At 35.8% G+C, this 26,268-nt stretch overlaps 1 protein-coding gene across 5 annotated transcripts in view; it reads left to right on the top strand.

The window, feature by feature from the left end:
* LOC113239948 (homeobox protein homothorax) overlaps positions 1-26,268 on the top strand; it is a 452,743-nt gene that overhangs the window by 414,621 nt on the left and 11,854 nt on the right. The window lies entirely within an intron of this gene.

The raw sequence follows: 26,268 nt of genomic DNA, 5'->3' as shown, positions 1-26,268 counted from the left end.
AACATTACATGCACTGTTATGGGTAGCACGCCTACCATACAACTTGTCCATTGTGTGGTGTGCACCTATGTGTTCATCCAGTTCAGTCTGTTGATTTTTTTTATGATACCCAGTGACGGGAAACATTGAATAAGCCATTACTTTAAACTCGATGTTAATTAATTGGGTCAATTTTAATGATAATTATAAAATGTATCTTTATATCAAAATAAATAAAGACATATATCAAAAATTGGACAAAGAATACTTCAATGTGACTTTGGCTGTGTAAGATCCTCTTGCATTCACCAAACGGCACACATGACAGTATAGCATAAAGTTCTATACTAAAAATTGTTGCTTAAATGTTTTTTGTGTTATTTTTATTTTTATTCACATTACCTTTTTGTGTTTTTGTGACATTGCAGTAAACGAATTTCTATTTCTGTTTCTATTTTCATTTTAAATGAAGCCGGACTACAGGCTAGTTTTTTTTTTACTGCCTCCGTGTGCGAACGGTTACCATTAACACGACTGTCACGCAGAGGTTCCAGGTTCGATTCCCGCACCGGGAAAAATATTTGTATGGCCTATATTCATTTATCTCGTGAGTTTGGGTAATTTGTGATTATCTATATGTGTGTTCATGGCACGCGCGACACAGGGTTTCCTTAGCGCGGGGCTATGAGTGTGTGCATTGTTGTGTTGTGTATTTACTGGAACAGTAATACCAGCAACAATCAACAAGTAACGTAAAAACTTTTGGGTTTTTGTCGACTGCTGGAAAAGGTAAAAGAGGCTAAGCGGGATTTACAATAAATACCCCATCATCATCATCAACCTGTCATATGTCTTCTTGACATGTGTCGCCACGCCCGGCCATTGCAGGACTTGACAAGTCTCCAAAAAGTTACGCATATCCTACAAACACTCGAATTGGAATAGAACCCATGTACTCTTATATATCAGGCTAGCTATCGCTGCTACATACAGGCTGTATCGACACGTACATTTATACAAACTCAGGGTGTGCTCAGTTGTGACGGGCGCTCATAATCTGCCGCTCGGATTTGCCTGCAACTCAACTTATAAATTCAGCTGCGTCTGTTAGAGAGAGCTACGTACAATGATTTTAGGAGTGAGCATTGCCGAATGTTCACAAGGCGACAAATGTTCCGCAACACGTGCTGTGCAACTTTGCCAGAATAGCTATTTATTTTTTATTTAAACACTTTATTGTACCAGAAAGTAAATTACAAATTTTCAGAAACAATTTAAATATATCCCGTAAAGAGATATTTCTTCCAACTAACCTTTGAAAATCTGAGAGGAAAGTTGATTTTTGACGTGGCACTAAAAATAGATAAATAAAGAAATGGAATATATTATACTCAATAAATACACAGATAAATTAATTACATGAAATGTACATACGAATACATATACATATATTAAGTAATGTTGATACATATATCAAATGTAAATAAATATTTCATAAGCTCTAACATATTATGGAGTCTGAATCCCAAAACTTCAAAAGAGCACCCTTGAAAACCCGAACCGAAGGCGACTGTCTGACCTCGACCGGGAGAAGGTTCCATATACGGGCAACATTTACTATGAACGATTATATTATGTTTACTTATTTAACATTTTTTGCTCAATACTATATATTCTTTGCCAGTCAACTGTTATTTTAAACAGAAAAAGACCATAGATTGGTGTTAGATACCACTACTCTAAGCCAAAATTTGGTAGTAAATTTAGGTGGTATAATAATAAAAATAGTTTATGTTACTATACACAATGTTAAACATTCTTGCGCATTTTTTTTATGATTTCAAGTAACGAGACTAAAAAGTCATACGCCTGGTGTTAACAGACACGCCAATAGCAGTTGCAGTGCCATACAGAGCTTTAAATCGCAAATACCTGAGAAACAAAGCCAGACAAAGCCACCGCGCCCATCACTCTGAGACATAACTTGACAAGTCCTTGTTACCTTCAAAACCGAAACGCAGTAATGTACACATTACTGCTTGGTTGCAGAAATAGTTAAGCTGGCGCGATAATGATAAAACGATAAAGGATATATGATATGTTGTGCTACATATTTGCAACACGACGCTCAACACATTGTTGCTTAATAAATACTCACTTTTAATAAGGAAGATTAAATCACAAATTACTATACACAGGTCTAATGGGGTCTTGCTGCGTAATGAGGTTATTATACGATAGAGTTGAAAGACCTGTTTTAACGGCAGTGACAGTGAAAGACCAATATAAATAACTAGAGAATTGATCTCCGACCACGTATGTGGCATTATGACTTCAATGGCTATAAGGACAGAATACCTAAGTCTGTACATTTATCTGATCTAATCATGAAATCGGTAGATGGACACAAATAAGTTCTTTACTTATGTTTTCATATGTACTTTACTTACTTTTTTACACTTACTATTGGTGCTTTTTTGCAATTTAAGTATTTTTCTAAATTACAGATTTTTTTATATTTACATTATAAGTGCGTATTTGACCTACATCTCACCTGATGGAAAGTGACGATGAGGTCGACGGTGGAGCATACACACCTAAATAATGTATGTTATGACGTTCAGGTTACAAGTCTGCAGGCAGGGAATTCCACCCCATAGCCGTTCGCCATATAAATGTGGAAGCATAACGGTTCGTGCGAATCTTTGGAATATCTACAACTAGGCCTACGCCTAGTCCCTCGGTGATGGAAAGGGGAAGGCGGAATTAAATCGGGTAATTCAATCGCACACTCTCCGTGATATATCCTATAAAATACTGATATGAAGACAACTTTACGGCGGTGTTCAAGGCTCTGCAGCTTCGCCTCCACTAATTCCGAATCACCTATTAGCCTCTTGCCACGGTTGTCAATTGAATCCAAAGTGGCCAGTTGGTATGTACCAGAGCCATCCCAAAGGTGGCAGCAGTACTCCATGCACGACCGGATTTGTGCTTGGTACAGCAGAAGCAACTATCCCGGTATAAAGTAACACCTCACCCTGGAAAGGATGCCAAGCTTCCTTGCTGCATTTTTAGCCAAGGATTCAATGTATCTGCCGAAGTTCAAATTGGACGACAGGTCCATTCCAAGTAGCTGAAGACAGTCGGCTATCGGTATGGATATATCACGAAAAGTCGGAGTCAGCTCAAAGGGACTCCGTTTTGTGGAGAATAGACACGCCTGCGTTTTGGTAGCGCTAAATTTGACAAGATCCCAATCCGAGACTGCCTTGAGCGTCAAATCCAAACCGCTAACCACGGACTCTCGACAAGACTGTATTTGCTCTCCACTGACCCTCGCATTGGTCAAGTACCTATCTACAACTGTGCTGTCATCAACATGCGCAAAGGTACCTGGAATTAACATATCATTGATATGCAGCAGAAAGAGAGTTGCAGACAGTACGGAACCCTGAGGAACTCCGGCATCTATCGCCATATGGTCGGAAAAGTGGCCTTCTAAGACCACGTTATTCGAACGTTATACAGATATCTTCAGTTAGTAGTTAGTTACATAATTTAGGTACTTTTTAATCATAAAATTGAGATGTGGATACTGATGGTTTGCCTATATATTGTAGGCAATTTAAATTGTTTGTTATTGTTTGTTTTTACCACAATCGCAAATTTCCCAACAAAATTTAATTGCTCGCTCCTAATATTAACACCCACTTCCATAGTCTGTTATAACGCAGACATACATAGGTATTAGAGGAGACGTTCAAATTAATACAACGGCTGTGCACCTGCGCCCGCTTGTTTCTTTCCTACCAAATTAACTCCCGGGCTTGCCAACAATGGGACCCACAGGACCATAGTTAGGTACAGTGGGGGGCCATAAACAGTGCTTCTTTTGAAATACAGAAAGAAAAAACTGGCAGTGATAAGATACTTCGTTCATCATCATGTCACTGCTGTGCTCATCTAGAGGAAATTACTTACCTTTGATATGGTAAAGTCACGTATGATTATAGGCCAAAAGCTTTTCTTTGTGATGAAAATCATAAAAATAATACGAACTTGATGTATATGTGAGATTTTACAACTCCTTATTTGAGCATAAATAAGTTATCGACTAATTTAGTAACAGTAGAGCTCTTTGTGAAAGAATTCGTCCAAGGAAGTACTGTCACATTATATATGTCTGCCGCCAAGCAGTAATCTCAGCATTATTACGTTCCGGTTTTGAAGGGTAAGCATGCTTGTGAAATTACAGGCACATGGGACTTGTCAACTTATGTCTCAGGGTGACGGGAGCACTAGCAGTGCCCCTCAGATCTTTGCGATTTAAAGCTCTGTGTGGCGCTGCAACTGTTATGGGCAGGCGCTTATCATCAGGCGCACGACTTGTTCGTCCCATCACTTGATATTATAAAAAAAAGCGCTAATTAGTCCAAAGTTTCTTGTTTGTTTAGTCCGAACAATCTTCAAGGCAGTTAATTTAGAAAATCTTTGCAATAGGGAAACCGTCAACACAATTATATTTTGAGCATTTTCTCGCATTTTCATCGTAAGAGTAACATATAAGGCTTTATTATTATAGGCAGGGCCCAATATCAACAAGGCCCTATATTTTTCCCTGATTCCCTCACTGTCCCCGCCCAGAAAAGTTTTGCACTGTTATTTTTTTCTCGCAACTGCGGTGGCTATATTTCAAACTGTCATACTTAATCTTTTTATCAAAGTTTGTTAAACGCCATAAGAAGTGCACGTCTGAGAACTTTTCATCTGCCCTCTAATTGCGTTTTGTCGCTATTTGCCAACTTTTATAATGTAATTATAAACTTTTTATAATGCCTTTTTCGAGTATTGAAGTATTTATCGCTGTTTTCCGTAGTTTGCGCTTGTTTGTTTTTGTGAAATGAAAATTTTTTTTTTAATAAAATTTTGCGATAAAACCTCAAACTCAATATATTTCATGGGTCAACAAATTACACTTGAATTCGTCACACTCATTAAATTCTACTACTTTATGAAGATTGAGTAAGAAACTCCAGAGGTTGCTCTTGTAAATAAACATGTGTATACATTTCGAGCCAGTATCGCTAAGTTAGTGCAAGCGACAAAAAACAAATTTTCCAAGAGAGGTTTTTTTTAAATATTTCTACATTATAAATGTGGTGCTAAATTGAGTTTTAATACATAATAATGAATTTCATAACCGATTGTGTAACAGCAAAACTTTTTTTCTACTCCTGTACTTTTGTCTTTCAATCATAGTTTCATAAACCATATCACAAATGCGCTCTTTTTAGTTCCGAACTAAAATTCTATTGTCTATGGTACTCGCTACAGAACCGAAAATTTTCGTTCTGTGAACAGAAAGAAGTATGAAAAGATTTTCAAAAAATGAACGTCGTATTTTTGATAGTTAAAATAGATCCACGTGTCGCTGCGTTCTAAAACAGAATAACGTTGCTATATTTGTGAAATTATTAAACTTCTAATTATTTCTATTATATATATTATGTATTATTATAGAGGCGTAACAATTTAGCAAAAAATAACTATTTAAAAACAATGATTAAATATGTCCGTATGTATGTATGTATGACGTTAGTCAATCGCTCTACTGCGTCTCTTTCTATTCTATCTCTTTGGTATTTTGTTTGGTTTTCGCTTGATTTTGTAATCAACAACAACGTCGTGGATTGTTATTTTAATTTACTTATAGAAAAAGTATTACGATACTTGGTTTCAGGAACCCTCATTATGCAACAATTGCATAAAATACTATTTTAAACCAATGAATTATAAACCTTTTTGACGTTTATAAGAATTTTGCTATGTCTATCTAAAGTTTTTTGAGGCTGTTTATAGTAAACTAGAGACTAAATTGTGATGTACCATATCGGTTTCGATAACAAGTGGGGTCTCTCATGTTATGATTTTTTTTAATATTATCTTGCGTTCTTGTTCGTTATAATTTCAAATGTTATCATTTGCAAAAAAAAGCGCTGTTTAGGCAAAAATGTATTTCAAATATAATCTAGAAAACCTGAAATACATAAATGGGTCATCTTGAATTTTTGTAATTAAAGTACGTAGAAATTATATAACAAACTTAGTATAAAGTTTTTGTTTTAATATAGTTTTAAACCTCGTTAATGGCAAATTTTGAATATTAACCGGAATTTTCTTATAGAAGCGTATATAGTCCATTAAGTTCGTGAAGAAGACAATTAAAAATAGCCATGTTATTTTTATTTCTCATTATTAATATTATGTCTATTACAGTTTTCGGTAAAAAAGCTTTTTATTTTTCTTAAGACTCGATACCTCAGCACGATTTAAAATTTATCCCGTTCTAATACGGTTCATTTTACTTGGGTCGAGCGACAAGGACACTGGCTTTATTTCAGAATTTATTCTTTTAAAAACGAATTTGAAAAATGTTATCATACACTATACGTGTTCTATTTACTTCAGTCGATATAAAAAAATATTGGTACATATGTGTAAAGTACATATTTAATACAACGGTTTTCTTGTAAATTTTCGAGGTAAGTTTGTTTTTTTCCTATTGTATTGAAAATTTTTAGGAATTGTGTTTTCGCGCCGTATACATAGCCAGTGTAATCTGCCGTCCACTAACTATAGCGCGTCTAAATAACAAATGGTCAAATATCCTTTTTAAAGAGGAAAAGATGTAGACAAATATCCCTTTAAAAGCAGTTGAAATTAGTTAACGTACTCGACTTATCGGAACTTACCCTAACGATACATAACTGAAATATCATTAAAAAATCTCAGTATTCTAAATTTTTTTTTTCTAAGTGTTGTTTTTTGTAAGTTAATACGACACTTTCATATTTATACGGAATCAACTAAAGCCATTTGAGGTTGTAGACTCTTAAAACATAATTTGCATTTTTATAAATGTATCGTGACTTTAGTATAGGAATATTAATTTCTTTAAAATTCTCTCTTAAAGTCTTTATATTAAGTACTTATGTAGATCCTGTCATGACTCTACATCTTATTTAGAAGTCAATGTTGTCCTCTAATAGACATATACAACTCACTCCTGGACAAACATATGCCCCAGCCAGAGAACGTAAAGGCAATCATTATTATCACCAACACGAAGGCTTCACTTCACACGTCTTCTTCGACGAGTAGGTTTTCATCGCGATGTGTTCCTTCGCCGAAAAGCTCATGGTAAATTTGAAACTAAATTCGCACATAAATTCCGAAAAACTCAAAGGTGCGAGCCCGCATTTGGCCCTCTGCTTGAAAACCATTAGGCTAGCACTGCTAAAAATATAATACCTATATAAATCAAAGCTAATGAAACTTTTTTTTACTACCACTACGCCCGTCTCTCTGAGATATATGCTGACAAGTCCCAAATGCCTGTAAATTCACCAGCAACATTACCCTTACAGTAATGCAGACATTACTGCTTGGTGGCAGAAAACGTGTCAATTACGAAGCAGTTCAATTTAGGTAGGTACCTAAATTGAATCATAATCATCACAAATAGATTTCGAAGGACTTGCGAGTCAGATTAGGTTTTGATTTGGCGTTGGCATCAATACCGCTGACATAATCGTTTAGGTTAACATTGAGTCGCAATTCTTATTGCGATTCAATTTTAACCTTGTTTAGGTTACGATACAATACTCTTGTATTGGTAAAGCTCCCAGTACTTTATTGTGTCTTGGCTCCGAGTTGTAATTTGTAATGAAGTAAATTAATCAATTATTATTACTTTATCGCAGTGATCTCAATAACTTTAACATTATAGTGGGAGAGAGAGACAAGGGAAGAACGGGAAAAAGTCAATGTCGAGTCGTACCAGCGCCTCAGAGTCTAATGAAGATGGTTCATGATTACTCTACCTAGAGCCTAGCTCTTAAATATGAAGATCCTAAACAAATTTGGAGACCACGAACCGGAAGGCGTTCAGTGGAACGGCCCCCTACTAGATGGATGGATGACCTGGTAAGGGCAGCCGATGGATGCACGTTGCGTCCGATCGGCTGATCTGGAAATCTTTGGGGGAGGCCTATGTTTAGCAGTAGACGTCTTCCAACTGACATGATGATGACGAAACAAATTTACCAATATTTCTCTTACGTCATAAAGCTCTACGAATGACAACTTCGGCACTATGGACTTTTCTGAATCTGCGATTTACTTGTTACCAACTGTATGTAATATTAAAATCAATTTAGCAAAACACAATTAAACATACAAACTGACATGGTTGTGTGGAAAACAAATAGGAATTGTTTTCCACACAACCAGGGCACCAGAAAATCCAGCAATTAAAATCCGACGGTTGTTTATTCATTCGCAATTCGCCGTGTAATACCAGGCGAGCAGCGGGGCCTAGGAGCGAATAATTTATATTTAATTTAAACAAGACGACATTGGTATTCGGAATACGAGTGCGTAATTAAAATTCCCGCCGTGGTGGCTGCCCCTGCCCCCCGCGCCTCTGCGACAGTTTTCGCGCCAATTTCAACGCGCCGGAAATTAATTGTGACAGGAAGACGCGGCCACATCCGCTTGCGTTCCGTTATTGCAGATGCATTATCGCTACGTTCCATTCTCATTAATATTATTTTCGGCCAGTCATTGCACAATGCATGTTTAAATTAATTATAGAATTGACAAAAACAAATGGAATATACGAATTGAATTTCTATAGAATATAAGTTTTCTATTCTTAACTGCCCCCATAGATCACGTCAGCCATAACTATCTTGTTATGCAAATCAAAGCTTAAAATGCAAATACATATTAGATATTTTCTACAATAAAAATTTCGACGAAAAATTCTCAGTTCCTTGAATTTTTTTGTTTGATTAATACGAATCGATTACTTAAATACCATCACTTGTCACAAAACTGGTTAGTCACGCCATCGAACCTGCGACTCGAATGTTTTCATCGTTAAAAACCTTATAAAACGACACTACAATTAATAAGTGTCAAGTTTAACATTTAATTAAATAGGTTCGCGATAATATCGTCATAATCCATCGAAAGGCATTTACATAAATAATTGTTGGAGACGATTTCGAAATTTATATTTCGAGTCATCAATTTGAAAAAGGAAACGTTCCAAAAGGTCATTCTAAATTCAAAACAATATTTGAAATTCCAGTAATTTAAATTAAGAATCACAATCATCAATTTCGGAAACAGAATGAAGGATGAAAATCAGTTGCGAAAAATGAAAAGAGTTGTGCAGATTTCACACTGGCCAGTAACAATTGTCCGATCTCTGTTGGCATCTCGAGTCGGCGAGAGACACATTCGTTTTCGCTAAGGGCCTCTAATGGCCGCCTGAACCCGAGCGGGCCCTTAAAATTTTAACCATCCTTTTATTTATGGTGGCTTTTGTCTCCCGCGGTACACTATCGACGGCGAAAATCTGTTCGTTATGATTTTAAGCATTTTGACCGCCGGTTCTTGACTTGATGCTGGCTGCTTGATAAGTCTGGTGAAAATAAAAAAAAACATATTTTTTCAATTAAAAAACTTTTTATCGATATTCATCGTGCTTTCACCAGCGTTGGTTGATTATCACAATATTCGAATTCTACAAATAAGACAAAGCAATAATAAACATTAAACTTTAAATAGTTGGATTAATGAGGATGATGCTCCGTATCAGGTTGCTCAAAACGCTGGCAGATTCGTTCATTTCATAATCAGAAATACCGTTCTATATTTGAAAATTTAAAAAAAATATTTCTCTCTAATGGCGTTGGAATGTCATAATAAATCTGTGCTTTTAAAAAGTTTAATTGCTAGATGATTTACGATGATGTAGCCGCTTATCTAACATCGCTGTCGTCGACCTAAACAGTCGTTAGCCTAGTATGCGCTGCGATATTTTACGCAATTAAAACTTCTTGGACGACACCGATGTAATTGCTTTGAGACAGGGCACATTTAGAACATCTTACTTTAAAATTGCATCCTTTCGCTTACTATCAAGTGACGTAATCTCGATATTATCTTCTTTTCATCCATGTCCTAGTGAAGTCAAATATACCTTTATCTAACGAGTATTGCTCAAGCTTAAGTTGGTATAGCGTCTGGCACGGTAAGCTAGAAGACGTCGGTTCGAATCCGGCTCGTAGGATTATCTGAGTGTTCAATCTTTGTATCAATAATTATAACAAACTAGTGGTGTAATTTCACATAAAAACTAATTGAATATCAATTCAATAAAAATTTAAAAAAAAAGAGTATTATTCAAATCATCATAATTTCTCATCATATAATTAGTTTTGTCTGTTATTTGCTTTAAAAAATAGTCCACTTTTATAGACCGTATACTTCAAAATAGGCTGAAAAGGAAATGATCAATTCGCAACACCAACAAGCCATCTTAAGCACTAAACTTAAATTTAAATGAATGAAATGAAATTACATAAGTACGTAGAATATGAATTAAATTTTTATTGAATTGATATTCAATTATTTTTTGTGAAATTACTCCACTAGTTTGTTATAATTATTAATACAAAGATCGAACACTCAGAAAAAATTCCTTCGATCCGGTCGGATTCGAACCGACGACGTCCTCTTGCATACCATGCCAGACGCTATACCAATTAAGCCACGGAACGAACGAAGGAATTTTTTCTGAGTGTTTTTTCTGAGTGTTCGATCTTTGTATTAATAATTATAACAAACTAGTGGAGTAATTTCACAAAAAATAATTGAATAACAATTCAATAAAAAATTAATTAATATAGTGAATAGCGACATCTCTCGCCAGGACTGGTAGCTGTAAAGGTACTAACTGGGTGATAAATCTGTCAAAGATTTCTCATAGATGGCGCTACGACTAAAAAGTCGTTGAAAAACCAAGTACAAAGACACAACGCAAGCACATAGAAAAATTCGTGAGGTCCGTTGGTTCGTTCCGTGGCTTAGTTGGTATAGCGTCTGACACGGTATGCAAGAAGACGTCGGTTCGAATCCGACCGGATCGAAGGAATTTTTTCTGAGTGTTTTTTCTGAGTGTTCGATCTTTGTATTAATAATTATAACAAACTACGTAGAATATGGATAAATAAAAATTTGGAAACAAAATGGGTACAGAGATAGATGCATCATATGACAGTTAGATGTTACAATGCGGAAATTACAAATTTTTATTCTTAATAAGGTTCTTTCAGTGTCTAACATTAACATTAAATTCGCGCAGATGTTGTGGGCACTATCATCTACGTCCATTAAAACATTTCAAAATGGCGTCGACTATCTTTTAACCAATGTGAGAGCGTCTTCGATCAACGCTTATCTGCACTTTGAAATGTAATAAATTATGTACTATCAGGATTGTTGGTTAAAAAAAATGAAAACGTGTTTACAAGGTTTTAAAGCTTCTTGCTATTTTCTTTTTCCGTACGGTATGTGCACATGTAATTATCCTATAAACAACCACGAACATCGTAAAAAGTGTCTAAGGATACAAACATGCACGTCAACAGTCCAGCCATCTCATAACTGTCCTAAAACAATATTAGATGATTTTTTAAGGCGACGCATTTTCGGTTCTGCATTTCACATATTGAATTGTAGCTCGTGACTACAGCATTTTATATATCATATTTATAAAACTAGATACAACGATTATTCCGAATATATGTAGAGTATGCCAGCTAGAGTACAATACTAAAATAGCTTCTTCTTCTTATTTAAGAGCTACGCTCTTGCCGGTGAAGTAATTAACAAACATCTCCGTTCAGGGCACTAACCTTGATTTCCTGATACGTTAAGACATTATTTTTTCCATTAATTCGTCTCGAACTTTCTTTGCTTCCCTTTCCTTCTATAATACTGTCGTAACTTCTGGGATGCCCAACCATCTTTCCCCTTCGTCTCTCTATTGTCTTTAATAAACTTATCTTTTCTAGCACTAGTCTTAACACCTCCCATTGGTTTTTCTTTGCGTTCAACCAATTCGCTCTATTCTTCTGAAGTACTACTAAAATGGTATCAACAACAATAAACGAACCACACGGTCAATTGGAAAACCCCCTTTATTTTCCTAATCACGTATGATTCGCGAGTGACGTCACTGGTGTCTTAGCTCGCGCCGCCGGCAATGCATGAGTACAGTCAGGTCTACGAGGTCCGCGCTACGTCATTACGTTGACAAATGGCTGGAGGACGTAACCGCGATAGCGAGCTGCGTGTGGCGATAGTAGGACACAGATTAGTTTTAACCGTTTATTCAGATTTACGACAATGACATCTATGTACTCAAATAAGTGTATATATAACACAACATGTAATCTAATAGGTATTTCAGGAAATCTTGTAATAGACAAACGCCGTTTATATCTAATGTTCGAATGTGTTCGGAGATCAAATTTATTATAACTATGATTTGTAGCACAAAAGGTAACCTCCTGTAATTGAAAAATAATAAGTATTGTTAATTCAATTCAATTGTTTGAAAATCTCGACACAAAACGACAGTACTTGAGAATTCCTTGTAAAACCGCGTTAAATTTTAATAAACATAACTTACTGTACACACTCAGTCTGTGCGTTAGCCCGCACATTCCTTTCTCAATTTATTTGAATGAAGAACTCGTGGTTGTTGTTTTTACATTGAATCACACATTCCAATTACGTTTCGTTCGTCGTGATTGCAAATTCAAAATTTAATTTCGTACATAGTCAGTCTTTTGCTTTGATTTTAGCGGTCGACATTTTTGACACGAAATACCAAATACGCAAACCGTCATTTCAATCAACTTATTATAGATTCGTCAGTGTTTTAACATTAAAATTATTAATGTGAAATAATTCTAAATTTTAAACATGAAAATTACGTCTCTGACTCGACTTTTTCAAGACCTATGAATACATGAGCAGGTATTTATTTATTTTATGCCACAAGTTAAAAAATGTCGCGATTGTGTGGTCATAATAGTTCTTACACGATTTAGTTTTCAGACATTTTGAGTTTCTTTATTAAGTATTTGTTATATAGGCTGATGGTGTTGTAGCCGATGCTCAATAAATAATAACGAACCATCGTACGTAAACCAAGTAATACCGTTTCAGGCTGTTTACAGGTAACACAGTCAGTCACATCTGATTTATTATTTGAATTAGTCCCTGATTAAATCAAGCTCGTTAAGCAAAACAATCAAACAAAACCAGCTTAGTAATTAGCAACACAAGTACAAGGCAATCATAAGACAGCCGGCACATGGGGGCGGCTATCCATCACGCGGCGAATTAGTTCCTGCGCCGGCCGCAGAGCCGCGCGGCGCTGCCGTCGCGCTCATTAGTGGTCTCGCTGGCGTACTTGTGTGGAGTTATGTGGCCCTGGTACTTATATGTCATATAACACGTTAAATTTGTAAACTAATGTAGTGTCCTTGATTGAAGAAAGAGTACATTATTATTTCTATACGTATAAAGGGTACCTTCAATAAGAACAAATGTACTGGATAATGACTGCCAAGTAACTTAGAAATTCACATCTGCTGTTGATAAATAAGACCGTTCGCACCTCAACCCTTGCCGTAATCCGAAATAAATTCAGCACGTCAAGCAATCAGTGCAATATGGCGCCAGTCGACCTATTATCGCGATTGCATCCGCGGCTCTATCCCAATATTGGGCCATGAAACCAACGGGCCAAACTCGCTTTCACTTTTGTGTCAAATCGACTACCAGACAGATCGTTAAATCAATTTTATAAACGCGATGTCACAGGCTACAAAAACAACACAAAATTGTCGATTGCTAAGATGACTTCAAGTATTACTAATTAATTATTGTCTGATAAAGGTCAAGTAAGCACAGAAAGTCGGACTTCAGATTGGCTTATCAATTGTTTAAAATATGGATATATTGACTAGCTCTTGAGGCATCTCAATTCGAATTAACATTTTTCCTTTACTAATATGGTTCGTTTTGCTTTGGTCGATCGATAGGGACACTGGCTTTGTTTCAGGATTTATTTTATTACAAATTAAATTAGAACCATTTTAAAAATGTATATCGTATACTATACATGTTCTATTTAGTTCAGTTGATATAAAAAAAAATGGTATATATAAAGAACCTATTGAATACAACGGGTTTCTTGTAAAATTCGAGGTAAGTTTGTGTTTTTTTTAAATCGTGTTTTCACATCGTATAGTATAAGCCACACATTATTTATTTATTATTGTTATTAATATAGAAGAGACAATAATTGACATTATCTTTGACTCATCGAGTATCGCCAACCTTTTGGTCACCGGAGACTTTACCGAGGCGAAAGCTTAACGCGGAGTTTTAACTGTGCAGGGGACACATACCAATTGTTCAATAACATACGCGAGCCTATACCTACTTCCTTGTTATAAATTGGTTTTTAATTTTAGCTTTCTCCATTGCTACGTCATCAGCTTTCCGCTGACGCCGTGGCTTCCTTTCGGCGACATGTTTTGACACCATCTGTGACACCTTTGAGATATTTACTGCCGGTTTATACCGCCCTGGTGTCTAATTACTTTGCCATACAAAAGACCCCATTTAACGGTCAATTTTCACCACGGGCTGATTTGTTTGTTACGTCACGTTGTTGCACTCACGAAGTATGAAAATTCTAATAAATAATTTTAAATTTTCTTCACGACTTTATTTCATTCTGCGCATCTCGTGGTACCTCTACCGGCAGTAAATTTCTATCACGTTCTATTTTACAAAATACCTTAAAATTAAGCAATTAATAATCTCCATAAATCAATGCAGTCAGCTCACAACATAAACACCTAAATCCCCTTCAGTTATTACAATAAAAACATTCCAAATTGTTGTACCCCATCGTACTCTTACCCTGACAATTAACGGAGTGCCATGTGTTGCGTTACTCATTCCGCGTGATGAGAGGACCAGAGAGGGTCACGGAGGGTCACGGGGGTCACAAGGGGGTACGCGGGAGGAGATGCAATATATTGCGTTCGGTAATTACGCCCACCGGCTACCAGGAGCCCAGCGGATTAAGGAGCTACGACTCCTTAAAATGAAGCATTTTCCGCCACGGTTATTTATCGCCCGCGATTTTTGCCTCGGACTTAATGTTGCCCTGGTAAATTAATTGGCACTCGTACAAGTTAATTTATGTTCTTGGACACTTGCGTTTCTACCCAGGTGGCAAAACTAAGTAGTAGTATGATTAACTCCCAGCGTTAATTCAATACTTTCATTTAACCGGAGTCACACAAAACAGATCGCTACATGAATGAAAGAGAAACAATTTTCTTGACTATTATGCAGACTTTCAAATGGAGACTTTCAAACTACGCAGTTTTAAAAGTATTGACAACGCGAGAAACGTGGTATCAAAATTTTATTTAGATTTAATCAAGCAATTTGAAGCGTTGCGAAACAAAGTTATCAATATGAAAATTTTAGTGTAACTTAGTGTTGAAGATGACACCAAGGTCCCTGATTTGATTAACCCGTTTGATGTAACGCCATTTCAATTATAGTTAAATATTATGGTGTGACTTTTCCGAGTACAGTCATACAGACGGCATGATCAATATAGTATATGACCATACAAAATCATACATAAAACTGCAGTATTAATTAATATGTTTTAATTTATTCTAGTTTCCATTATTAATTAATAATAAATCTAACTTAATAAAAATTCATATTGTTACAATAAAATTATTTTTAAAACATACGTAGCGTAAATTAGAATGTTCTTTGAAAAAATTAAAAACTAGGTATTTAATTAATAACTTTTGTAACTATAGTGAAAAATAGGCTGATTTGCATTAGTATTAGACATGATGACTTTACCACCTCAGTCAAACGTGACCATGGGACCTGTAAAGGGCTCAAAACGTTGCTTGAAAAAACATATAACGCGATTTAAATCCGGGAAAAATAGTTTCATTTCCTATAATGATCAAATTTTTCCAACACCCTTAAGATACTTATTTATATTCTTATATTCTTCCAACACCCTTAAAGAGATTAAGTGGTTTCACGTGTGATGTCAAAGATTTCTCTTTTTGAACACCATCATCATTAACCCATCTTAGATTATAGTCTCTTTTAGAGGCATTGTACTCGTAGATCTTGTTGAGCAGATCCCACAAGTGTTAATAACTCAGTTTCGTTTGAAAATCTCGGAAAGGTTGGTTATGATAATTGGTTATGAAAAGAGAAGACCGTCGTTATACAAAGCTCCAATCTGCAGTGTTGCTATGTCTATCTACTATAGTAACCACAATAGTAAATATTTTTGTTTTGCTAGATTTTTCAAATACCCGAGACGGTAATTACATAAAGTCTTAAAATATTACATTGGTTGGTTTGTGCTCTATAGTATACCAGTTAAGTTGTACAATATTATCAAATATCACAAATTGAAAAAAAAAACAATTCATTAATAAACATGTCACATCCCTCGTCACCAAATTTGTCGTTGTCGTCAAAAAACTCTTGTACACTATAATAAATATTCGTACTTAACCATTTACGAACAGCTTTTAAAATTGTACGTACTCGAATTTTTTTAATTCAGTCGGAATGCTGTTATCTTGACCGACATTACGTAAAAGCTTTTGTGGTAAAATGTATGACTGCCCGAGTAAACCATTCTATGCCCATGTCTTGAATTTGTATGGGTCCTTTTTATTTGCGACTTTAAAATGTGACGGATGTTTCTAGGCAAACGCAGCAGCCTCTTTCTTTATAATTTATAAATATAAATTAATAAATCCATTTGAGATCCACTGCAAATGCTACGTACAACGCTTTTTTGCATCTTAAATACCTGCATAAACTCTACTGAGTTAAGAAATCCCGGGATGAAGAAAGCAACTAAGTTTCATCACAAAGGTATTGCCTAGCATTCACATGCACGTAATTTATTTTTTCAATGTCTCCATCAGGAATTCTTTTCAAATCTCATCGGAAATATAACATCAAAACTCTTGATTGCCGGATCCCCTGGTTATAATATTTACTGCCAACGCTATAATTGCCTGATTTGGCGCAGTTTGAATGCCGCGGGCGGCGGGCGGATTCCAACAAAATATTTATTGTCCACTGGGGCCAGCTGGATTAGGACCACTACGTGACGACGGGCCTTTTCTTTGCATGGTTTTGTGTTTTCTCCGACTCCGTGTGTGCTGTCTGATCCTGGGTTAATGTAAACTACTGCGTATCGCACCCTACAAGTACTTTTAGGAAAGTAACTCACTAGTCTATGTGACTGTTACATAATGAAAAGCGTTAAAATACGAGTGTGGGTTTAAAAACATCACACGAGTGTTTTAATGCCTAATTATGTACAGTTACGTACACTGCTTTATCTACACACATAATTATTATTAGCTCTCTGTGATGTGTTCAGGAACCTCATGTTACGACTGGCGAAATAACGGCAAATAAAAATTTTTCTCGCGCATGTCACACAATCGTAGTTTTTATTTTTAATTCATAAACAAACTAGAATCGGCCCCTTCTCGTTCGATAACAAGTAACGTGCGAAATTGTGAAAATTGTTTGCTATTGACATTTCATTTCCAATAAAACTTCATCTCGACTGATTCGATGTTATTATGAAACAATTTTCACAGATAAGAAATTTGTTCTAACAAAACAGTTTACCTTTATGCTGGTCGTAATTTGCGGTTTTTGAACACGTTATAGAGAGTTTATGATATGTGTGTAGATAAAACAATATACTAACCACTTCTTGGGTTTTTGCGATTGTTATTTGGGATTTTTACTAGACGCGGTGTACCATCATGCGGTACATTAATTTTATTTCAGCCACCAAGATATAAACCAATTGACATATGTATTTTTCTAATTTGGTCCTACCGAATCCGGGACTTTGTTATAGATAACCTATAAGTGAAATTGGAAGTATTGTTTATACTTTTGTGGAAGAAGTGATAGACAAAATAGTAAATAATAATAGATACAAAAGACAAATTCTAAGAAAAAACACCCTTCAAATCTTGTAAGATTTGTAATCGAACTACCAGGGCATCAGGGGCAGTGGTAGGGTGAATAATGGGACAAATCCGCGGATCGAGCAAATCCAGTTCGCGGAGCCGCGCCGCGTTTTGATGCGATATCCGTTGGGCTATGCGCTCCTGGTGATTGATTGCTGATAGTTCGATTAAGTCGAGCCAAGTTACTATGAGTTAACTTGCATCACCAAGTTTTACGCTAATATAGCTAGCTAGCTTAGCTATGTTTGGTATTGTTTAACCCATAGATAATATCTTAATTTAAAAGAAATGTGTATTAAGATCATACCGGTGCCAACCATCTTTACTTAGCATTCTAACTTTGAGAGCCTTGTGACGAGAGGCGACGAGAAATATAACTTATTTGGGTAAGTAATGACTTAAACTGAAAGGTCAGTTGACCATACTTCTCCTGTTTAAAAATGATCGTATATACAACACGGTTTGGTCAATTAACAAAGCAATACGAAAAACTACCTTTCACTTAGAACCATCAAGAACTTCCGTACAACGTAACCGCCATATCTCAAGCTCCCCATAGCGCGTAAACAACCGTTTCCCCGAACAAACAGACGAGCCCGCAAACAATATTATTAGTTAGAGGCAGGTGGGCGAAGAGGAATTAGCCGAGGCGATAAATTCCGTTTTTCCCTAATTAAGGTTTAATTCGCCCCTAACTCCGCGTGTTGCAACCTTTTGGGTGTTTTCTTTTTAGAGGTTTTGTTGAACAATTGCAAATTTGAATTTGGATACATCAGATACATTGGACATACATAGACATTAACTTTAAAAATTAATGTCTATATTTTTTCAACTACAGCTAATAGCTATATAGTAATTTATATGTTATCAGATATTACAATAATTTCGGCTATTTTCAAATCTACCAATCAAAACAAAAGTTTTAACGTCCAAAAACCGCTTATAATATAATACCTAAACATTTAAATTTCGAACACGACTCAAAACTGGCCGAAACTTTTATCTCTGGCCGGATAAATCCCGGGCAATCGTAATCCGGGTACCAGGGTGACATAGCTTATCGGCAGCCGGCGACTCGACGGCAAATGAAGGCATTAGTTTTCATAAAGCCACGATAGCCCTCGGTCAACCCCCGCCTGTCACCTTCCGGGGGCTGGTATCCTAGTAAATCGATCCTGGTATTTCAAGATTCCGACTTTGTGAGGTGTTGATTACATTAAGTATTTTAGCGTTATATACTATAAGGAAATTCATCGAAGATTGAGCCCCGACGTCATGTCCATGCTTACTACTTACTTCTCTTTTGTAAGGCCAAACGTTTTGTTCGACAGACTTGTTACTAAAACATCAAAGAATTTGGCTTTACGTCGCAAATACTTGAACCTACACAATTACAGTGAAATAATGACCTTGCATCTGTATTAGCCAAAAACAACCTCATATTTTCAGGGAAAGAAATATTAAAAACAAAAATAAGACAAGTTGAAAAAATCTTAATGGAAAACCCCAAACTTTCGGAGCTGAAACATAAAAGAAAATTGTATATATATAGGATTTGGCAAAGTCTGTAACAATGAATAACACAGGTTCGAAGCGGCAAAACATCGGCAGCGCAAGGACATAATTCATTATTAGAGATGTTTTCGTCTTGCGGTGGGACTGAGCCTCTGGGTCTTTTGTTTCGCCCTTGTTTTTCTGCTGCTCTAGTGGTATTATTGGGGAAAATAGGTGTCTGGAGTGGTTTGTCTAATTCTCTGTTTATTTATTCGAAATCTGAATGGAACATTCATAGTAAATAAACAAAGGTGGTGGTAATCTTTGTCAAAAATATTAATACTAAGATTTATAATCGAACTACGATAGTAGGGTGAATAATGAGACAAATCAGCGGAGCAAGCAAATCCAGTTCACGGAGAAACTCATATTTAAACTAATGTTAAAATTAACAAACAGAAATTCAATTTGAATCTTAATATAATAACGCAAGTTTGAAAACGCGAGATGTAGCTGGGCGTGCCGAAAATTCGTAACTCCAGCAAAATCACCAATTACCGAATTCTTAAAGAAACAATTATAAATTGCTCCCCCGACACAGCGCGGGAATCCTAAGCATTACTGCAAGGAATTCTCCTGCCCCTTTCTTATTTAATTCGCTCTCAGGTAATTAAAATCCAAAAACTTGGTCCAAATTAAATTTTATTCTCGCGGCGACTTTCTTGCGCTGCTTCGGAAGTTTAAAATTAGACAAATTATGGAAATGCTGAGTGAAACCGATTGCTTTAAAGATAGGGACCCTGGTTTGCGCATTTGTTTGGTAATACTAGTTGGCAATGGAAAGTATACCTTACTTTCTTCTTCATCATGGTTTAACGAAGTGTCAGAGAAACCAAGATGGGCAAGAACATTTCGTTTCCATTTGAAACCTACACTTTCTTTTGCAGCCAATTCACAAACACTCCAAATTCTAACCACCCCGGCAACAGCCCTCCCTTCACCCCTCCCGCCTCGCCGTCCCGGAACGTGTCCTCCGAACCAAATTACCTTTTTAACTTTTCCTATTTAGGGATCGCAATAATCATAATAGATATGGCCGGGAAACTACCAGAGCATCATGGGATTCAGGAGCTTGTAAGGATTATTGGTTAGATTTCTTCCTAATGCATATTGCTTGAGGTCATTTCACTTTAGTATCACTGTACATAGGTAATACGAATCTTGACTCTGCTAACACTTCTTTTATTTATGCGACACACCTTTACGTTTTTAAATAATGGGCATATTTTACATATAGTTTACTTTGAAGCTGCTTGTTTTATATTACGTATTACATCCAATGAAATCAAGCAAAGTTAAATATCACGGTCACATTACACATTTATTAAATTTCAAAAACATATTCCACACAATAAATACAAATAAATCTCACGGAGAAACAAAATCAAACACAAATTCTGTTAAACAACTTTCGATCTTAAAACAAAGACATAAGAATGCTAAAAGGAGGAAGTGTAAAGCAAGGGTTACTATATTTGACACCATAATCTGAAATCCGATTACAATTAGTACATTTGCATAAAATAACTATTTATCAGGGCGCATGTGCAGGAGTGCATCATACAATGCAGCTACATCGCATTAAGGGATGTGACCATTTGACACTTGCATTTGAACATGGGTTAAAGGAAAATAAATGGAGTAAAAAGTGTAAATACCATTTTAAACAATTTATGGATAAATTTGGCTCCAGATTATATTTCTAGGTCTTAAGTTTTCGCGAGTGTTACTAGATTTTTTCGGATCTAAAGCGCGTATATTCGTTTTTTTTTTTTCAAATAAACCAAAGTTTGGGGCCTATGGCGGGTCCCATTGTTACCGCTGACACTGTAAATAGTTTCACTACCAAATAACATTATTAATTATAATTTTATTTCAATCAATATTGCATCAAATTTTACTTAATTTTTTTTTTGTTTCGGTAATATTAATTAAAAGTAAAAAAAGTTATCTATTGTTCATAAATACAATATATAGTTTTGATTATCCAACGCCATTATAAAAGTTTGCAATTCAAACTTGACGTCAAAAATGTCACCAATTCTTTTAACCCTTTCTCCACCCAATGATCCCAGTTGCAAACATGTAACCCCTCTACGCCAACGGCGAAATTAACAAATCCAGATCGGGTTATGATTTATGTTCCTGGTTATCAGGGGCCGCCATTACGGCGGAATAAACGGAATAAAATAACGCACGAAACACTAATTGTGTGTCGTGTACGTTTTTGATAGTGCGATTTGGGATTACAAGTACGTATCTTGTTTTATTTTTACTTATTTTTTTATTTTGCCTCAGACATCAACGGCGTTTTCTTAATACTATGGAATATAAATTATATGTGTTGATAAAGCCACAAACAGATCATCAGATACCCGTGTTATATAGAAGGTAGTCATTAAAGTGACTTTAAACTTAAAAAAATTAATAATTGTATCCACTAAGAAAAACCATTTGAAATCTTAGGATTATTCAGACTCCTCATTTTCAAAATATTTATTTACATTTCACGTATTTAATTATAGTCTTATTTTATACATTCATTTTATTATATATTTTATATTTATTCATGTATCGTCATTTACTTAACATTATGTATTTATGTATTTGTGTATACATTTGGTATAATACATTTTTTATTCTCTAATTAATGAGTATGTAGGTATTCAATTTCATAATTTGTCAGATTTTTAGGCGACTCAGGAGCCAACTTTCCTGTCAATTATTCAAAGGTTAGCTGGAATAAATCCCTTTATGGGATAAGCTCATCTTTGTACAATAACATTCTATTTCTTTGTTAAAAAATTTGTAATTTGTTTTTGTTGTACAATAAAGTGTTTACATACATACATATGTAAACATTTTATTGTTACATATATACATATTCATATACATATGAATAGGGGAGTGACAAATAAATAATAAATAACGCAAACACTCAACGTAGCCCCGCGGGTGCCATGGACACATACAGAGACAACCACAAATTACACCCAAACTCACGAGAGAAATAAATGTAGGCCATACAAACATTTCTCCCGGCCCGGGAATCGAACCTGGGACCTCTGCGTGGCAGTATATAGGCTGCATGGTAACCGTTCGGCCATGGAGGCAGTTTCAAGGCAGTGACAGTTGACAAATTGTAGTTAAAATTTAACTATATTACATTGACTTACAAATAAATGGACGACGGGTCTAATACAAAAACCACGAAAAAAATGTCCCAAGTCAACCTATTCGAAATTTAAATTGTAATGTCATCGCAGTATCGCGCTGTCAGTAGAACAAATGAAGACTAAAGCGGAGTGTCGCGCTCTGTATACGATTTTAGCGCCTTACAAGTGCGGACACTTTTTAGCGCGGACCCGACGTCCATATAATTGTAAGTCAATGCTATATTATAAAGGTTTAGGTTATTAACTAAATGTAAACAAACCGTCATCAAGTATTTTATGAGGCAATACCTGGTTACTTATTGTAAAATTATAATTAACTTTTTGAAAGTGGTTCTAAATATAATGATAATATTTTAAGGTGATAAACAACATTTCCAACTACCTATTTAAAACAGTACTAAATATATAATATAAATATAATATTTAAATAAAGATGTTTAATAATACGTATCACAACTTTTCTACAATAAACAACCTTAAAATCAAGTCTTTAAAAAGATGACAACTAATAACAAGGGATCAAAGATTCGCTCTGGACCTTTTGGAGGGAAAAGTGTCGTTTTTATTTTGACTTTCAATTATTTTGTGAAATATAGTTTTTAAGTGGAAGAGGATAATGCTGTTGTGCCTTAATCGAGGATTAAAACGCGAAATTATACGAATCTCGAACTATAATACCCGTTTTAAGGAATCCCGAGTCAATCCAAGCACGCCGCCTCAAATTGCCTATCCTCTTTGTGGCGGCAATATTTACGGAAACATATTTAAACTTCATGTTTAGGCTGATGGCTTTGCCTAAGCCTAAATAAATAAAAAAAAAACAAGCGATCAAATTAAAGAGTAAAAAAAATAATTTAAATTAAGAATCGTTATGACGTCATTTATTCGAACCGATTATCGTTCATAATCCCATACAAAATATCAAATTTACAACATTAATGAAGTAACTTACAATTTTGACAAAAAAAGGCAGAATTTAGATAAATATTCATCAACGCCAACCCGTAACTGCCTCCGTGGCCGAACGGTTACCATGCCGGACTGCCACGCAGAGGTCCCAGGTTCGATTCCCGGGCCGGGCGAAATATTTGTATGACCTACATTTATTTCTCTCGTGAGTTTGGGTGTAATTTGTGGTTGTCTATGTGTGTGTCCATGGCACCCGCGATACAGGGTTTCCCTAGTGCGGGGCTATGTTGAGTGTGTGCGTTATTATTATTATTATTATAACACGTCTCTTTGCTGGCCCACGGTTATTCTTTACGAGAAAGTTTAGGCAAGAATTCAGGTGGCGACTTTCAAAGGTTATGGACCTTCTCCGACACAGAATGGTCATCACGATATTTTCTTTCAACATGAGATATTGTCCTAAACATTTACAATTAACATGCCGTAATCGTATATAACTAATAAAATTAACCCTCCAACTAAAAATTTTAATAAACACCAATACTCATGTTACAAACGGTCGTTACAAATTTAACCCTTCAAGGTCCAACTGTCCCTTTGGGCCGTAATTGCAACAAGATGGCGCCGGCACTAATGTGTCGTTAATATCTGGATTAGTTCATTAACTCTTCATCCCTCGGAGGGTACAGAGGAACAGGGTAACACTGACCCCGAGGTTGCTATCGAATTTCGGAAAATAAGAACATAGACAACCCCATATTCGGAAATGGAAATATAGTTTTTACCGATATGTAGGGCGTCCTACGGCTATGCCACAAGGAGGAAAAGTACCTTAAATACCGTAGATACAAAATTTCAGAAAGAAGACTTCATTATGATTTTAAAAACAATTCGAACTGCATTCAAAGATTTTTAAATAATCGCCTATCTGAACTGGGAATCTGGAAAAAAAGCACCTGTAATTTTACTATACTGATCGAAACCCTTAATCATAAGGATTGTTTTCTTCCAAATAACTTAGCATCTTAAATAAAAGGAAGACCATAAAATTTAGCATTTACTGATTTGCTCCCTGGGTGCATCGTACAGAAGGGAATGGTTTATGCAACCCGCAACAAGATGGCGAAGAGGCGGTTCACTAACTAAAACGCCAAGTGACAAAATATTTTTTTGAGATATCACAAAAAACTATAACTATATTTGAGAATATTGACATTGTTCAATGATATTTCAGCTATGCATCGTTAGGGTAAGTTCCGAAGTCGAACACGTTAACTAATTTTAACTGTTTTTAAAAGAATTTTGTTATTTATTTTTTGCTATTCAAAACGGTTATTTGACCATTTGTCACTTAGACGCGTTATAGTTAGTGGCAGGTGAAAAATGTTAGTTTAAATGTTAGGTTAGAACCGAACGTAGAATTTCATCAAAAATATTGTTATCGAGTCCATTTTCTGTTTTGCACATTTTCAAAATATCATCACCAACCCATTTATACGTCCCACCGCTGGACACGGGTCTCCTCTCAGGCGAGGGTTTCGGCCAAAATGCGGGTTGAGGGCTTCACATGTTTTCCAAGGGTTGTGAACCTTCTTCGACGTGCAGGGATCATTACGTTGTTTCCTTCACCGAAAAGCTCATGGTAATTTTCGAATTTCGCATATAAGTTCTGATGAACTCGGTAGTGCGAGCCCGGAAGCAAACGGCCTCTGCTTGAAAGGCTGTAGGTTATCACAGCTTCTTTTTGAAATATGTTTCTGTTTATTTCAATTTGTAAATAAAAAGTCTAATGTACTCGCTGGAGTACGTGTTCACATACGTGCCCTACGGAGTGATAGCTCCCAAGAGTATATTAAGCAGTATATTATGTATTGTATTACAAATAACACGATCAATATCATCCAGTTCTGTTGAATAAGTAAACAGAGTGCATCTCTGAAATGAGCTGTCGATTCGCGTTTACCGGGACGAACGCGAGGGCGCGATTGGTTCCCGATTCGATTAGCTTTTCTGGTAATTATCGGAATGTTTGGATGTTATTCAGTTTCGTGGTTTCGTTATTCGTTATTATTTGTTAATTGATAATGTACCTTTATAATCATTCATTACGTCAAAAGTCTTGTAGGGTTATAAAAAAGAATACAAACTACATAAAACAAATTATGCGCTTTGAACATTGACTTACAATTATATGGACGTCGGGTCCGCGCTAAAAAGTGTCCGAACTTATAGGGCGTTAAAATCGTATACAGAGCGTCATTCACGCTTTAGTCTTCGGTTGTTCGACTGACAGCGAAGCAAGCAAAATTAGACAGTACTGCGATGACATTACAATTTAAATTCAACGTTTTAGCTTTTTCATATTCCTTTACATGTCACTACGTTTAAATAGGTTGACTTGGGACATTTTTTTCGTGGTTTTCGTATTAGACCCGTCGTCCATTTATTTGTAAGTCAATGGCTTTGAACAAAGAATGAAGTCAAAGTCAAAGTCAAAGATTATTTATTCCATAGGTAAAATAAATTTACACTTGAAAACGTCACATTTAAGCTACTGCTCGTTCACTACGCTGACCTCCCTGAGAAGAACGAGCAGGAAACTCTAGGGATTGCTCTTTTCAAATAAACTTAAATGC

The sequence above is a fragment of the Hyposmocoma kahamanoa genome, unplaced genomic scaffold (assembly GCF_003589595.1).
Source record: "Hyposmocoma kahamanoa isolate Upper Pololo Valley unplaced genomic scaffold, ASM358959v1 117, whole genome shotgun sequence".
NCBI lineage: Eukaryota > Metazoa > Arthropoda > Insecta > Lepidoptera > Cosmopterigidae > Hyposmocoma > Hyposmocoma kahamanoa.
This window is presented reverse-complemented; position numbering and strand designations above follow the sequence as displayed.